We start from the raw sequence: 17,033 nt of genomic DNA on the forward strand, positions 1-17,033 counted from the left end.
CAGCACGGTAACTCCTTCTTTGCCTGCTGATTCACAGGAATGAGGAACCTGAAGTGGACGAGAAGCAGTCTTAACTTCCAATTCAATGGACTCATTGTTGTCTCCTGATGGAATTAGGACCTTCAGGCCAGCAGAGCAGAGGCAGAGCAGGAACAGGAAGCAAAAATGTCGCTGTGGGTCACTAGGGGCAATGGTGAGTGGTGGCCCTCCCATTTCTACCCCTTGATTCCTGACTTTGAGAAAAACAGCACCATATATTGGAGAACCCTGCCCCCAGCCCTGCAAGGGACTGCCACCTAGCTGTCATTGTAACAGAGTCTTTCAAAAGGCCATTCCACCATTCTATCACGACTGCTGCTTCAGGACAGCGGGGAACAGAGGAAGACCAGTGAATTCCATGGGCAGGGGCCCACTGCCATACTTCATTTGCTGTGATGAGAGTTCCTAGATCAGAAGCAATGCTGTGTGGACCCCATGATGGCAATCTGTAAGTCCATGGATGGGAGTTTTGGAAGAAGCACTGCATGAGGGAAGGTAAGTCCATACCCAGAGTCAATGTGTCTTCCAGGAAGGACAGAATACTGCCCCTTCCATGATGGAAATGGTCCAATGTAATCAACCTGCCACCAGGTAGCTGGCTGGTCACCCTGGGGAATGATGCCATACTGGGGACTCAGTGCTGATGTCTGCTGCTTCAGACTGGGCACTCAGTGGCGGCCGTAGCCAGGTTAGCCTTGGGTGAGTGGAAATCCATGTGTAACCCCCACCCCTGCCCCTGTAGCCACGTTCATGAGCCCACTGGGTGATGACAGGGGTGGCTGGGTGGTGTCCATACAACGGGTCATCCTATCCACTTGAATATTAAAATTCTCCTCTGCTGAGGTCACTCTTTGGTGAGCATTCACATGGGACACACATATCTTCATGTTTCTTGCCCACTCAGGGAGGTCTATCCATGTACCTCTCCCCAAATTCCCTTATCACCAACTTTCCAGGCATGTTCCTTCCAAGTCCTTGACCATCAAGTCACAGCCCAGGGATCGGTGTACAGTTGTACCTCGGACCATTTCTCTTTCAAGGAACAACCAGGTGCACTGCTGGAAGTTCTGCCCACCAGGAGGGCTTCTGCTCACTGCTGTCCTTCGGGGGTGCCCCAGAGACGGGCGGCAGTGCTGCAGCTGGTGCCCGCAGGCCAGGCAGAACCGTCTGTCTATCTGGCCTGAGTTTTCTCTTCCTCAGTCAACTGACTGTGGGCAACACCCCAAGAGGCCACAGGCAGGGACTGAAACAGAGAAGATAGTGTGTGTCGGGGGGCAATGACTCCACTCAAAACTAGCAGTTTTCTGGGTCACTTGGTAAATGGGCTGGAGTAGCACTCAAGTGAGGAATATGTTGCCTTCAAAGTCCAAAGAGGCCACCAGGCATTGTGCCTCTTTTCTGGTTGCAGGAGGGGCCTTGGAAGGGTTATCTTGACATGCCCCACACCACTGGACCCCTAGAAATTTCACTGAGGCAGACGGTCCCTGAATTTTTGTCAGATTTATTTCCCACCCTCTGACACACAAATGTCTTGCCAGTAAGTTTGGCATAGTTGCTACTTCTTGCTCACTAGATCTAATCAGCATAATGTCAGGAATAATGGGCGAGTGTGGTATCTTGTGGAAGAGAAAGGCACCCCTGTGAAATAAATTATGACACAGGGCTGGAGAGCTGATACACCTGAGGTAGGTCAGTGAAGGTGCAGCGCTGGCCTTGCCAGATGAAAGCAAACTGCTTTTAGTGGTCTTTACTGACAGGTACGGCGAGAAAGGCGTTTGTCAGGTCAATAGCTGTATACTAGGTGCCAGGGGATGTGTAAGTTGCCCAAGCAATGAAGCCACATCTGGTACAGCAGCTGCAACTGGAGCCACCACCTGGCTAAACTTACAATAATCTCCAAGATCCATCATTCTTCTGCACAAGCCAAATAGGCAGGTTGAATGGAGCTGTGGTGGGAGTCAGCACACCTGCATCTTTCAAGTCCTGGATGGTAACACTAATCTCCGCGGTCCCTCCAGGAATGTGGTGGTGTTGCTTTTGGTGTACTATTTTCCTAGGTAGAGGCCACTCTGCTGGCTTCTACTTGGTCTTCCCCACACACCAGCCCTTACTTCACAGGTCAGGGAACCAGACCTGTGAGGATGTCTATGCACTCCAGAACTGAAGAGATGACTGGGGAAATAACCAGATTCAGGATGGGTTCAGGAGAGCACTGTCCTCACTGTGAGACAGATCTGAACTAAAACTCTAGTGATCATCTGACCTCCATAAGCGCTGTTCTAACTGCTATACTGTGGTCACATTTTGAGTCTCCTAGAATCAGTGTCAGTTCAGAGCCAGTGTCCAGTAGTCCCCAAAAGGTCTGCTTGTTTCCTCTTCTCCAATGCTCAGTTACCCTGGTAAAAGGCTGTAGGTCCCTTTGGGGAAGGCTGGGAGAAAGATGAACAATGTAAATATCTGGCAGCATATTGGGGTCCTCTCCCCAAGGGGACCTCGTCTCTCCTTCATTCAAAGGATTCTGGACCTGTAAACGGCTCAAGTCTGGGAATTGATTGAGAAGCCATGACTCTCAGTTTTTATGATTCAAAGGTTAGACTTCTGTTCACTTAACCTAGACCTTTTCTGTTTATACCTATCAAGTGAGACTTTAGTGGGCTTCCTTCCTATCTATGTCACTTCTAAGAACACCATGATCAAGTAGCTAATGCCATAGGTCTCTGGGAGTCAGAGTATTCTAAATGCTGCTTTAAAAAATAAATAAATAAATGCTGCTTTGACTCTGCAATGTATTATGGTGACCACACCCACCGTGCCTTGTGGGTGTAGCTAAGTGCTACCACCGCAGGATCCAGTTATTCCCATTGCCTTTAGGTTTCCCAATTCAGTGACTGCAGTCCCCCCTCTGTAAGATCTAACCTACAAAGGAGGATGATCATAAAGCTCTTCAAGGGTACCAGGGCCCCCCTCATAAATTTATTTCTCACAATCATGGTAAAAGCTGTGTCTTCTAGACATTCCCAGGGTGGGTGAGTAGGTCTTAAATGACAAATCCACTCATAACTTTTTTCTCACTTGCTATAACTTTTCAACCTAATTTTCTTTTATTATCACTCATGAGCGCTGTTATCCGAATATACTAATTTCTTATTATTTCCTTTAAATGCTCTACACTTTGTCCCTAAGCTAGTATTCAGCATCATTCCTATTTTCTACATGGTCTTTCCCCCGTATTTTTGTATGCCCAAATCCTACTCATTTTTCCATCCCCATACTCAAAGCAATCTCCTCCATGGAAGACTCGTTAACCCTGATTTTACCATCACATCACAGTCTCTACCTACCCTTTTTTCCTAGATGAAAACAGTAATTTTTTCTTCAGACTAGCCATGACATTGACATACACCCTTACGTGCTTACGTTTCACTTTTTAAACTTGGGTTACAGTTAATTATGTATATGTATTAATCCCCCAACAAGACTAAGCTCTTTGATGGCAAAATCTTCTATGATTCATCTTTATGTTGTTTTTTTTTTTTTGCAGTACGTGGGCCTCTCCCGTTGTGGAGCACAGGCTCCGGACTCACAGGCTCAGCGGCCATGGCTCACGGGCCCAGCCACTCCGCGGCATATGGGATCTTCCTGGACCAGAGCACGAACCCGTGTCCCCTGCATCAGCAGGCGGACTCTCAACCACTGCACCACCAGGGAAGCCCCCATCTTTATATCTTAACATTATTTTATAAACAGCAAAGACTCAATAGTTAATAAATGAATTAACCAAAATATAAATTCTTTCCACTCTTATGGAAGTGGACATGTATGGTTGACAGCTGGATACAGATTTTATGGACAGAAGCCATGCCACCTAGTGGCATCCCAGCCCCAAACAGCTCTGAAACATTTTGGAGGGTCTCTTAGCTCAAGGATAGACTATGTCCAACCTGGTTTAAATGTCCCAAACCTATTCACCATTCCTGATTTAAACTTGAGCCATGCAGCAGTCCTATATTTAACCCAACCTCTTAGAAACATAGCATAACAAGGCTGGGCATTATTAGACTGACATGTACATCAGGTGACTCACCACTTTCATGGACTAAGGGAACCTCTAGCCTTTTGCTAGAGAAGCATATACCTAGTTCTTCACACACAGTCTTGAGCTGGGGATAAAGGGTGACCACCCAAAAAATAACTGAAACATAATAGTACCTGGACATACCAGCTTGCCTAAATATATACTTATTTATACTAATTTTAGAAGCTCATTTTCCAAAACTTGTGGAAATGTTAAGAAAATCCAAGAGAAAGAGCAGTATCAGATCTGAAATATTAATGAGTCACCAGTCTCCAAAGAGCTGGAAAATCATCGGTCATGTCCTGTCACAGTGGCACCTCTAACATTCATTAAAGTGAGCAGGAAGTGCAGTATAAAACCTTAACGTTAAATGGAACAAGTGAAGCACAGAAAGCTGTGGTTTTTAAGCCTAACTGATTGACAAAGGGTGGGAGAAGAAGGTATTAAATAAAATCACACATTCCAAAATTTAAGGCTGCTACGTCATGCCTAATTACCTCTCAGCTAGTGACAGGCGGCTATGAAGCCCATGGCTCTGGGGTAACAAGACACAGGAATGGAACTGCCTGGTCCCTGGCCTCAGACCCAGCCGTGCCGTCTGGAGGGCAGCCTCACACAGAGACAGCAGCCCACAAGCTAACACCATGCTTCGTGCAACCACCCAAGGTTAGCTACAAGTCCACCAAACCCATATCCCATCTTCCTCTGACCACACCACCCTTCATGTGGCCCCTCTTCATGTTGACTTGTACTTCCTAAAAATATTTGAGTCTGTATCTGTCTCCTTTACTAAAATGTAAACTTCTCTAGGACAGGGGTCAAGTATGATTCTTCCTGGTATTTGCTACAATGCCTAGCACTTTGCTTTACACAGAGTACAAGCTTTAAAATCTTTGTTAAACGTGTAAACTGCAGTAGCACAAAAGCCTTTAATGCCAAATCTGATGAAATGGGAATGACCCATATCAAGGGTGTCAAGCACAGCACCTGGCACTTGAGCTGACACCAACGAACAATAGTTGCTCTTGCCATCACCGTCCTGCCTCACTGCCAACAAACACCCCCTGTCACCAGCCTAAAAATTAAAACAAAAAGTTTCTTCATCTCTTCAAGTCCCCTTGCCAATTAGACAAATGGGACTTCCTTATATCTGTATAGCATTTTACTAAGCATGTTTTCCTTTATTTGTCACAATCCTGTTAAGTAGACATTATCCACATTTTAAAGACGAGGGAACTGAGCTTGAAAGAGGGTCAATAAATTGCTAATCGTCAGACAGTTAACAAGTAACAAAGTCAGCGGGGACTCCAACCTGGCCTTGTTACGTATGAAATTCCATACCCAGAATTCTACTATACCACAAAGCTGCACATGTGAACATCTCCTAGTCTGCCAATGTTTGTCTAAAATGTGGTGTCCAGAATTAAATCCTATTCCATGTGCGGTACAATCATCAGAGAATACACCAAATGAGCACCTTCCTCATTGCACACCACATGCTTCTATAAATACACCGTTTGCTATTCAGATTTCTGGTCAACTCATTAAATTGCTGATACCCTGGGTTTACAGTCAACCACAGTAGCCAAGTCAGAACCACCACATATTAGTTACACATCTTTCTCTCTTAGCCTGAGTCTGTAAAGATTTTTTTTAAGACATGGTAAAGCATTTTACATTTTTCTCAAATCTATTTAATCCTATTTATTTTGACTAATCATTTTAGCTTAGGAAAATCACTTAAAATCTAGAGTCCACCATCTAATTCATTATCTATCACTCCTAAACTTACAAAACCTATCATTGGGTATGCCTTCTGAGGCTTCAGAAAAGTGATTTAAATATTAAATAGGAGAGTTCCAAACAAGAAGACCTTCAGAAAACCAGAGACATTCTTCCCATGCTGACATCAATTACAATCTACCTTTGTAAATACTGACCTGACATTTATCCATCTTGCTCACAAAAATATTACAAAAGACTTACTAAAATTTCCTACTGCAATCTCTAAATACTAACTGTGGTACACTCATATCTAGTAAAACTTATCCCCCAGAAGCCTAGTTTTCTATTAGTTAATCTAGCTAATGTCCAGTGTACTTAGCGCCCTTCCCTTCACTCATTCAGTCAACAGATATTTACTAAGAATTAAGTGTATGTGGCGATGAAGGAATAGATGAGGTCTCTGGCCTTCAAAAAGCTTTTGTCCTAGGGAAAACAGATAATAAAGAAGACAAATGATTGTGCTACACATTATAATAAAAAAAGGAAGGGTGTCATGAGAGCATAATTTAATAGGCAGCCCTAATCTAGTCTGAAGATCAGGGTAGCCTTCATTAAGAAAATAAATTTTAGGACTTCCCTGGTGATGCAGTGGTTGAGAATCCACCTCCCAATGCAGGGGACATGGGTTTGATCCCTGGTCTGGAAAGATCCCACATGCCACGGAGCAACTAAGCCCGTGTGCCACAACTACTGAGCCTGCGCTCTAGAGCCCACGAGCCACAGCTGCTGAGCCCACGAGCTGCAACTACTGGAGCCCATGCTCCACAACAAGAGAAGCCACTGCAATTAGAAGCCCACGCACCACAAAGAAGAGTAGCCCCGCTCGCCACAACTAGAGAAAGCTGCGCAGCAACAAAGACCTAACACAGCCAAAAAATAAAGAAAGAGAGAGAAGAAGGAAGGAAGGGATGGAGGGAGGGAGGGAAGGAAAGAAGGAAGGAAGGAAGGAAGGAAGGAAGGGAGGGAGGGAGGGAGGGAGGGAGGAAGGAAGGAAGGAAATAAATTTTAAACTGAAACCTGAAAGGTAAGTAGAGTTAACCAGGATCAGAGGGGGTTAGAAAAGAAATCCAAAGAGAGGAAACAGTGAGTATGAGGGCCTAGAGGTCAGGAAGAACATGGTAGAAAAAAAAACTCCTGATGACAAGAGGAAGGGCTAGGATGAGGCTAGGGAGGTGGGGAAGGGTGATTCACAAACCACACAGGGCCTCAAAGGGTATCTGAAGGATATGAGTCGTCATCAAGTAAAAACCAGGGCAGGACCCTAAAGTGTTTTGGGGAATGGAACAATATGATCATATTTTTATTTTTAAAAGATATCATGCCACAGTAATCAAGACAGGGTGGTACTGGCAAAAGAACAGACAAAGATCAATGGAACAGAATACAGGGCCCAAAACAGACTCACAAAAATATAGCCAAGTGACCACTGACAAAGGAGCAAAGGCAATTTAAGGCAATTTAAAAGGATAGTCCTTGTTGGTGGGAATGTAAATTGATACAGCCACTATGGAGAACAGTATGGAGGTTCCTTAAAAAACTAAAAACAGAACTACCATATGACCCAGCAATCCCACTACTGGGCATATACCCTGAGAAAACCATAATTCAGAAAGAGTCATGTACCAAAATGTTCATTGCAGCTCTATTTACAATACCCAGGACATGGAAGCAACCTAAGTGTCCATCAACAGATGAAAGGATAAAGAAGATGTGGCACATATATACAATGGACTATTACTCAGCCATAAAAAGAAACGAAATTGAGTTATTTGTAGTGAGGTGGATGGACCTGGAGTCTGTCATACAGAGTGAAGTAAGTCAGAAAGAGAAAAACAAATACCGTATGCTAATACATATATATGGAATCTAAGAAAAAAAAATTTCATGAAGAGACTAGGGGTAGGACGGGAATAAAACATAGATCTACTAGAGCATGGACTTGAGGATATGGGGACGGGGAAGGGTAAGCTGTGACGAAGTGAGAGAGTGGCATGGACATATATACACTACCAAATGTAAAATAGATAGCTAGTGGGAAGCAGCTGCATAGCACAGGGAGATCAGCTTGGTGCTTTGTGACCACCTAGAGGGGTGGGATAGGGAGGGTGGGAGGGAGGGAGATGCAAGAGGGAAGAGATATGGGAACATATGTATATGTATAACTGATTCACTTTGTTGTAAAGCAGAAACTAACACACCATTGTAAAGCAATTATACTCCAATAAAGATGTTAAAAAAATAAACAAACAAACAAAAAACAACAAAAAGAGTCATGTACCACAATGTTCACTGCAGCTCTATTTACAATAGCCAGGACATGGAAGCAACCTAAGTGTCCATCGACAGATGAACCGATAAAGAAGATGTGGCACATATATACAATGGAAGATTACTCAGCCAGAAAAAGAAAGGAAATTGAGTTATTTGTAGTGAGGTGGATGGACCTAGAGTCTGTCATACAGAGTGAAGTAAGTCAGAAAGAGAAAAACAAATACTGTATGCTAACACATATATATGGAATCTTTAAAAAAAAATGGTCATGAAGAATCTAGGGTCAGGACAGGAATAAGACTCAGACCTACTAGAGAATGGACTTGAGGACACAGGGAGGGGGAAGGGTAAGCTGGGACAAAGTGAGAGAGTGTCATGTACATACATACACTACCAAATGTAAAGCCAGCAGCTAGTGGGAAGCAGCCGCATAGAACAGAGAGATCAGCTCGGTGCTTTGTGATCACCTAGAGGGGTGGGATAGGGAGGGTTGGAGGGAGGGAGACACAAGAGGGAAGAGATATGGGGATATATGTATATGTATAGCTGAATCACTACATTATAAAGCAGAAACACGCCATTGTAAAGCAATTATACTCCAATAAAGATGTTTAAAAAAATAAAATTAAATTAAAGGGTAGTCTTTTCTTCAAATGGTGCTGGAGCAGCTGGACATCCACATGCAAAAATATGAGTCTAGATTCAGGCTTTACACCTTACACAAAATTAACTCAAAAGGCATCACAAACCTAAAAGTAAAATACAAAACTCTAAAACTTAAAGATAACGTAGGAGAAAATCTAGATGAGTTCGGGTTTGGTGATTTTTTAAAGATACAATGCATGACCCATGAAAGAGAAAATTGGTAAGGTGGTCTTCATTATAATTAACAAATTCTGCTCCATGAAAGGCACTGTTCAGAGAATGAAACAACAAGCCACAGCTAGAAGAAAATATTTGCCAGATACATGTCTGATAATGGACTGGTATCCAAAATATACAAAGAATTCTTAAAACTCAAGAAGAAAATAACACTGGGAGTTCCCTGGTGGCCTAGTGGTTAGGATTCTGGGCTTTCGCTGCCGTGGCCTGGGTTTAAACCCTGGTCGAGGAACTGAGATCCAGCATGCCGCACGGTGTGGTCAAAAAATAAATTAAAATTACCCGGGTCTTCCCTGGTGGCGCAGTGGTTAAGAATCTGCCTGCCAATGCAGGGGACACAGATTCGAGCCCTGGTCTGGGAAGGTCCCACATGCCGCAGAGCGACTAAGCCCATGCACCACAACTACTGAGCCTGCGCTCTAGAGCCCACAAGCCACAACTACTGAAGCACGCACGCCTAGAGCCTGTGCTCCGCAACAAGAGAAGCCACCACAATGAGAAGCCCGCACACCGCAACAAAGAGTAGCCCCTACTCACCGCAACTAGAGAAAGCCCGTGCACAGTAACAAAGACCAACACAGCCAAAAATAAAATAAAATAAATAATTTTTTTTAAAAACGCTTAAAAAAAATTATCCAATTACAAGCCGTGCAAGTAATCAGAACAGATACCTCACCAAAGAAGATATACAGATGGCAAAGAGCATATGAAATGATGCTAAAGATCATTTGTCGGGCTTCCCTGGTGGAGCAGTGGTTGAGAGTCCGCCTGCCGATGCAGGGGACATGGGTTCGTGCCCCGGTCTGGGAAGATCCCACATGCTGCGGAGCGGCTGGGCCCGTGAGCCGTGGCCGCTGAGCCTGTGCGTCCGGAGCCTGTGCTCCGCAACAAGAGAGGCCCCAACAGTGAGAGGCCTGCGTACCACAAAAAAAAAAAAAAAAAGATCATTTGTCATCATAACTCGTACCAATGTTTTCTTAGGTGAGTCTCCCAAGGCAATATAAATAAAAGCAAAAATGAACAAATGGGACTTAATCAAACTTACAAGCTTTTGTACAGCAAAGGACATCATAAATGAGATGAAAAGCAGCCTACGGACTAGGAGAAAATATCTGCAAATGATGCGACTGACAAGGGCTTAATACAATCCAAAATACATGAACAGCTCATACAACTCAACAACAAAAAAACTTACAACCCAATAGAAAAATGGGCAGAAGACCTACATAGACATTTCTCCAAAAAAGACACACAGATGGCCAACAGGCACATGGAAAGATGCTCAACATTGCTAATTATTAGAGAAAAGCAAATCTAAACTATGATATACCACCACACGCTGGTCAGATGGTCATCATTAAAAAGACTACAAATAACAAATGTTGGAGAGGGTGTGAAGGAAAGGAAAACCTCCTACACTGTTGGTGGGAATGTAAGTTAGTGCAGCCACTATGAAAAACAGTATGGAGGTTCCTCAAAAAGCTCAAAATAGAGTTGCCATGTGATCCAGCAATCCCACTCCTGGGCATATATCGGACAAAACTATAATTCAAAAAGATACATACACCCCAATGTTCATAGCAGCACTATTCACAATAGCCAAGACATGGAAACAACCTAAATGTCCATCAACGGATGAATGGATAAAGAAGATATGATACAATCAATGGAATACTACTCAGCCATAAAAAGAATGAAGTAATGCCATTTACAACAACATGGATGGACTTAGAGATTACCACACTAAGTAAAGTAAGTCAGAAAGAGAAAGACAACTACCATATGATATCACTTATATGTGGAATCTGAAACATGACACAAATGAACCTATCTATGAAACAGAAACAGACTCACAAAGAGTACAGACTTGTGGTTGCCAAGGGGGAGGGAGGGAAGGATGGATTGGGAGCTTGGTGTTAGCGAATGCAAACTATTACATATAGAATGGAAATACAACAAGGTCCAACTGTATATCACAGGGAACTATCAATATATTCAATATCCTATGATAAACCATAATGGAAAAGAATATAAAAAAGAATGTTAAAAAAAAATCACATGTCATTAGGCAGTTGCAAATTAAAACAATGAGATCCCACTATAAGCCTACTAGAATGGCTAAAATCCCAAACAGTGGCATCATCAAATGCTGATGAGAATGTGGGGCAACAGGAACTCTCATTAATGGTTGGTGGGAATACAAAATGGTTCAGCCACTGTGGAAGACATTTTGGCAGTTTCTCACACAACTGAACATGCTCTTATCATACAATCAAGCAACTGCACTCCTTGGTATTTACCCAAATAAGTTGAAAACTCATGTCCACACAAATGTTTAGAGTAACTTTATTCATAACTGCCAAAACTTGGAAGCAACCAAGATGTTCTTCAATAGGTGAATGGATAAACTATGGTAAATCCATACAATGGACTATTATTTTTCAAAGAAAAAGAAATGAGCTGTCAAACTACAAAGACATGGAGGAAACTTAAAAGTAGATTGCTAAGTGAAAGAAGCCAATCTGAAAAGGCTAAATTCTAACTATATGACATTCTGGAAAAGGCAAAACTATGGAGAAAGTAAAAAGATCAGTGGCTGCTAAGGGTTGGGGTTGGGGGTAGGGGTGGGAAGAGATGAAATGGTGGTGCACAGGGATTTCTGAGGCAGTGAAATTGCTCTATATAATACATTAATGAGGGACATATCATTTATGTGTCACAACCCATAGAATGTACAACACAAAGAATGAACCCTAATAATGTAAACTATGGATTTTAGTTAGTAATAATAATAATGTATCAATATTGGTTAGTCAATTGTAACAAATGTACCATACCAATACAAGATGTAAATAATCAATGAAACTGGAGGAGGAGAGGGATATATAGGAACTCTGTAAGTTCCAACCAATTTTTCTGTTAACATAAAACTTCCCTAAAAGATATAAAGTCTATTAATTAAAATTTTTAAAAACACAGTATGGTTTAAAAAATATAGTATTAGAGAAAGGATCCAAAATGGGCTAGAACAGCTATGGGAAGATTAGCTAGGGGACTACTGCAGTAGTGTCCAGCTTAGGGATGATGGCTTCTTGGGCCAGGGTGATAAGAGTGGGTAGAAAGGAAATGGTGAGGATTTGAAGAGCTTTTAGCGGGGGTGGAATGGATAGGGGATAGGACTGGGCAGTGCAATAAATGGAGGGAAAAGGAACCAAAGTGATTTCCATGCAACTAACATGGAAAACAGTAGGAAAAAGAGTTTCTGAGAGAAAGGTAAGTTCAGACACCTATGAGAAACACAATCACAGGTGTTAGATAGGCAGCTATGTGGACTGCGAAGAGACTGTGATCTGGGGTCATGAAGTGGGATTCCTTGGCAAATAACTGGTCCATGAACTCATGAGAGTGTATGAGACAACCCCTGGAGAAAAACTACCCAAGAGATGGAGAACCAAACACTTAATGACTGGCCAGAGGACTAGACTGTAAAGGAGCAAGAGTATTGCGGAAGGGAGGGAAGGATGAAGACTGATATCACAAAAATCAAAGAGAGAAAATACTTCAAGAAGGAGGTCATGGTCCTGTGCATTGAATGTGGATTAGAGATAAGAAGAGGCCTAGGACACAGCTGCTGGATTTAGTGAGGCAGAGGTCACTGGTGACTTCATCAAGGGCAGTCTGGGGGAGTAAACAGTGCCCTGTGTAAACAGTACACTCAGAAATTTTTATGAATAGGAAGGGAAATATATGGCAGCAGCTAGAGATGAAGACAGGGCAGAGGTAGGGCTTTTTAAATTACTTTATTTGAAGACTACAAGTCTTAAGCATGTTTAAATGGTGATGGAAAGAAAATGGAAAGGAAAAAGCTGAAGATAATGAAAAGATAAGGGATCAGAATTCCTGCCAGTGATCTTTGTTTGGCAAGTCAGACCTCCAAAAGAGGTTAGTCACTTCTCAAAAACAAAAATCTTTCCATAAAATTTAGATATGCTTTTTTCTTTTATTAAGTGGGGGAAAAAAAGAGGTCCATTTACACATGCATGAGAGTTAGTCTTTTATTCAAAATTACTTCCTGAGCATTTTCTTTCTTTTTTTTTCTTTTTGGCGGTATGCAGGCCTCTCACTGTTGTGGCCTCTCCCGTGCGGAGCCTGTGCTCCGGACGGAAGCACAGGCTCAGCGGCCATGGCTCATGGGCCTAGCCGCTCCGCAGCATATGGGATCTTCCCGGACCGGGGCATGAACCCGTGTCCCCTGCATCGGCAGGTGGACTCTCAACCACTGCGCCACCAGGGAAGCCCCTACCTGAGCATTTTCTATGTGAACATCAGATAAATTCCTTAACATGCCATTTTAAATCTTTTACATTCTGAGCCCAGTGAACTTTTCTGTTCACAGCTCCACAAAGAGCCTATCACTTCAGTCATTTTCCTTTTGCTATACCTTTCTTTATTCATGTCATCCTCTGCCTATGGCATTTTTTGTCTGATAAATCCTACCTATACTTTTATCCCTCAGATCCCAGTACAGTGTGACCTGCTCTGTGAGACATTCCTAGTCACCCAGAGTTGATCATTTCCAACCTTGCCACCTTTCCCTGCTCTGTTTATCCAACTTTTATCATAGTACATGTGACTATTAATTGCATCCAGAACTGCAGAATCATTCTTTTCAAGTGTATCTGGAATGTTCACCAAGACAAACCCTATGCTATGCCAAAAAATAAAATGTCTCAATAAATTTCAAGATTGAAATATCAAAGATTATGTTTTCTGACAATGGAATGAAATAAGAAATCAGCTAACAAAGTAACTGGAACATTCCTAAGTACTGAAAAATTAAATAGCACACTTCTAAACCCTTGGGTCAAAGAAGAAATCTCAAGGGAAATTTTAAAATATTTAATGATAATGAAAACATATACCAAAATTTGTGGGATGCAACTAAAGCAGTTCTTAGAAATTTATAGCTTCACATGAATAGACAAACTCCCTGGAAGACACAGCTTATCAAAATTTGTAAGATCTCAACACTCAAAATTTGCAAGATCTCAACACTAAAAACTAGAAAGCATTGCTGAAAGAAATCAAAGATCTAAGTAAGCAGAGAAATACACCAAATTCATGGATTGAAACACTAAATATTGTTACAATGTCAGTTCTTTCAAATTGATGAAAAAGTCAATGCAATCCCAATAAAAACTCTACTAGGACTTTTGGAGGAAATGACAAACTAATTTAAAAATGCATGTGGAAATGCAAATGACCTAGAACAGCCAATTTGGGAAAAGAACAAAGTTAGATGATTTACACTACCTGATATCAAGGCTTACAAAAAAGCTGCAGTAATCAAGCCTCTATTGGTATTGGCATATGGAACAATAGAGAATCCATAATTAATCCTACACTATAAGAGCAACTGATTTTCAACAAAAATGCCAAAGTAGTTCAAAGAGGGAAGGATATCATTTCAACAAATGGTGCTGGAACAACTAGGTATCCATATGGAAAATTAATAAACACAGACCCCTACATCATATCATACACAAAAATTATTTTTAAATGGATCATACATTAAAATGTAAAACCTAAATCTATTAAACTTCTAGCAAAAAAACACAAGAAAAAATCTATATAACGTTAATAGTTTTTCATAGATTTTACATATTTTCTACATATATCCTCATGTTGTCTTTGAGATAGGCAAATATTTCTTATACAAAACACAAAAAGCATTCATAATAAAATGAGAAAATTAACAAATTAGATTTCATCAAAATTTAAAACTCTGCTCTTCAAAAGACCACAGTAACAAAATGAAAAGGCAAGTCACAGACCGTGCAAAAATATCTATAATATAGATGTATATACCTGACAAAAGACTTCAATCTAATATACATTTTAAAATTCTTACGACTCAATAATAAGATAAATAATCCAATTAAAATGGGTAAAAGATTTAAACATAAACTTCACAAAAGAATATCCACAAATGGCCTATAACAGTCACTGGGAAAATGCACATTAAAATGACTAGGTCATAATTTACATCCTCTAGAATGGCTAGCACTAAAAGACTGACAAGTATTGGTAAAGATGTGAAACAACTTGAATTCTCATACACTGCTGCTGTAAATAAAAAATGATACAACCACATCATAAAACAGTTTGGCAGTGCCTCACAAAAGTTAAACATAAATTTACCATATGACACACCAATTCCACTCCCAGTTACTTACCCAAGAGAAACAAAAATATATGTCCACAAAAGACTCATACATAAATGCTCACAGAATCTTTATTTGCAATAGCCCAAAACTGGAAACAACCCAACTGTCAATCAGCAAATGAATGGATGAACACATTGCAAAAGATCTACCCAGTGGACTACTACTCAGTCCTAATAGGAGCACACTATTAGTGCATGTAACAACACAGAGAAATCTCAAAAACACTCTGCTGAGCAAAACAGTGAACTAACAAGTACATTCTGCATGGTTACATTTATGTGAAATCGGGGCTGGGGGTATTGACTGCAGAGGGAACTTTCTGGGGCAATGAAATGATTGGGGTGGTGGCTACATGAGTGTACAAATTTGTTAAAACTCATCAAACTTGACATAAAATATCTGCATTTTGTTAGCTTGGTCCAGTCACTTAATCTCTATGCATCTAAGCCTCTACAAGAGTAAACTTGAAGAAAAATCATTGAAGTCCTTTCCAATCCTGATTCCTACAAGAACAGGAAAACTGCAGAATTGGAATACTAAAAGAAAATACAAAGGCTGTAACTATGTAGAGGTTTGCTTATGGAAATGTCACAGTTGAAGAATCAGAGGTTAATTGGACTTTTTTTCTCAGTAGCCCTTTGAGTAAATTGTACTTTAACAGGAGTAAAGTAAAATGACAGCAACTGCGGTCTCTGAAAACCCTAACTATCATAATGGGAACTTACCTGGACTGCTTTGTGGGGTCATTCAATTTGGAAATGATTCCCAACTTAAAAAACAACAACAAAAAATCCCCCCAAAACTCAGACCCTAAGGACTTTTTAGGAGAGGAAAAAAAACCGTATACACAAAAACATGTCAAGGACAATCAAATCTGAACAAGGCTAAGACCAAACCAGGAATTTTCCACTCTTGAGAGGAAAACATTTACATACACATACACAATGACTAGTAATAAAACTTACTTTTAAATGATTAGGGCTATATATACAATGAAATACTGTTCAGACTTAAAAAGGAATGAAATTCTGATATATGCTGTACCACGGATGACCCTCAATGAAATAAACCATTCACAAAAATACAAATATTATATAAATCCACTTATATGAAATATCTAGACTAGATAAATTCATAAAAACAGAAAGTAGATTAGAGGTCAGCAGGGAACTGGGGGAGGGGCAGGGAGTACTGTTTAATGAGCACAGAGGTTTTTTTAAAATAAATTTATTTCTTTGTTTTATTTATTTACTTTTGTCTGCGTTGGGTCTTCATTGCTACGCATGAGCTTTCTCTAGTTGCAGCAAGTGGGGGCTACTCTTCGTTGCAGTGCACAGGCTTCTCATTGCGGTGGCTTCTCTTGTTGCAGAGCCTGGGCTCTAGGTATGTGGGCTTCAGTAGTTGTGGCACACAGGCTCAGTAGTTGTGGCTCGTGGGCTCTAGAGCACAGGTTCAGTAGTTGTGGCGCATGGGCTTAGTTGCTCCGCGGCATGTGGGATCTTCCCCTACCAGGGCTCAGGCCCGTGTCCCCTGCACTGGCAGGCGGATTCTTAACCACTGCACCACCAGGGAGGTCCCAAGCACAGGATTTCTATTCGGATGATGAAAAAGTTTTGAAAAAGATAGCAGTGATAGTTGCACAACATTGTGAATGTAATTAATGCCGCTGTACACTTAAAATTTTATGCTATGTGTATTTTTACCACAATAATTTAAAAAAATGATGGTGGCTGCTCAGTTTCTTAGGAAGTGCT

The 17,033-nt window shown here is 41.3% G+C and overlaps 1 protein-coding gene across 6 annotated transcripts in view; it reads right to left on the reverse strand.

Annotated features, from left to right (window-relative positions):
* SPIRE1 (spire type actin nucleation factor 1) overlaps window positions 1–17,033 on the reverse strand; it is a 212,814-nt gene that overhangs the window by 91,908 nt on the left and 103,873 nt on the right. Inside the window, exon 1 of one of the 6 annotated variants that reach the window (XM_067015788.1) lies at window positions 962–1,213. The exons of the other annotated variants lie outside the window; for them this stretch is intronic. The gene's annotated coding sequence lies outside the window, so the exon portion shown is untranslated. Of the gene's footprint in view, window positions 1–961; window positions 1,214–17,033 lie in introns of those variants that run through there. 6 annotated transcript variants of the gene reach the window in all.

The sequence above is a fragment of the Kogia breviceps genome, chromosome 15 (assembly GCF_026419965.1).
Source record: "Kogia breviceps isolate mKogBre1 chromosome 15, mKogBre1 haplotype 1, whole genome shotgun sequence".
NCBI lineage: Eukaryota > Metazoa > Chordata > Mammalia > Artiodactyla > Physeteridae > Kogia > Kogia breviceps.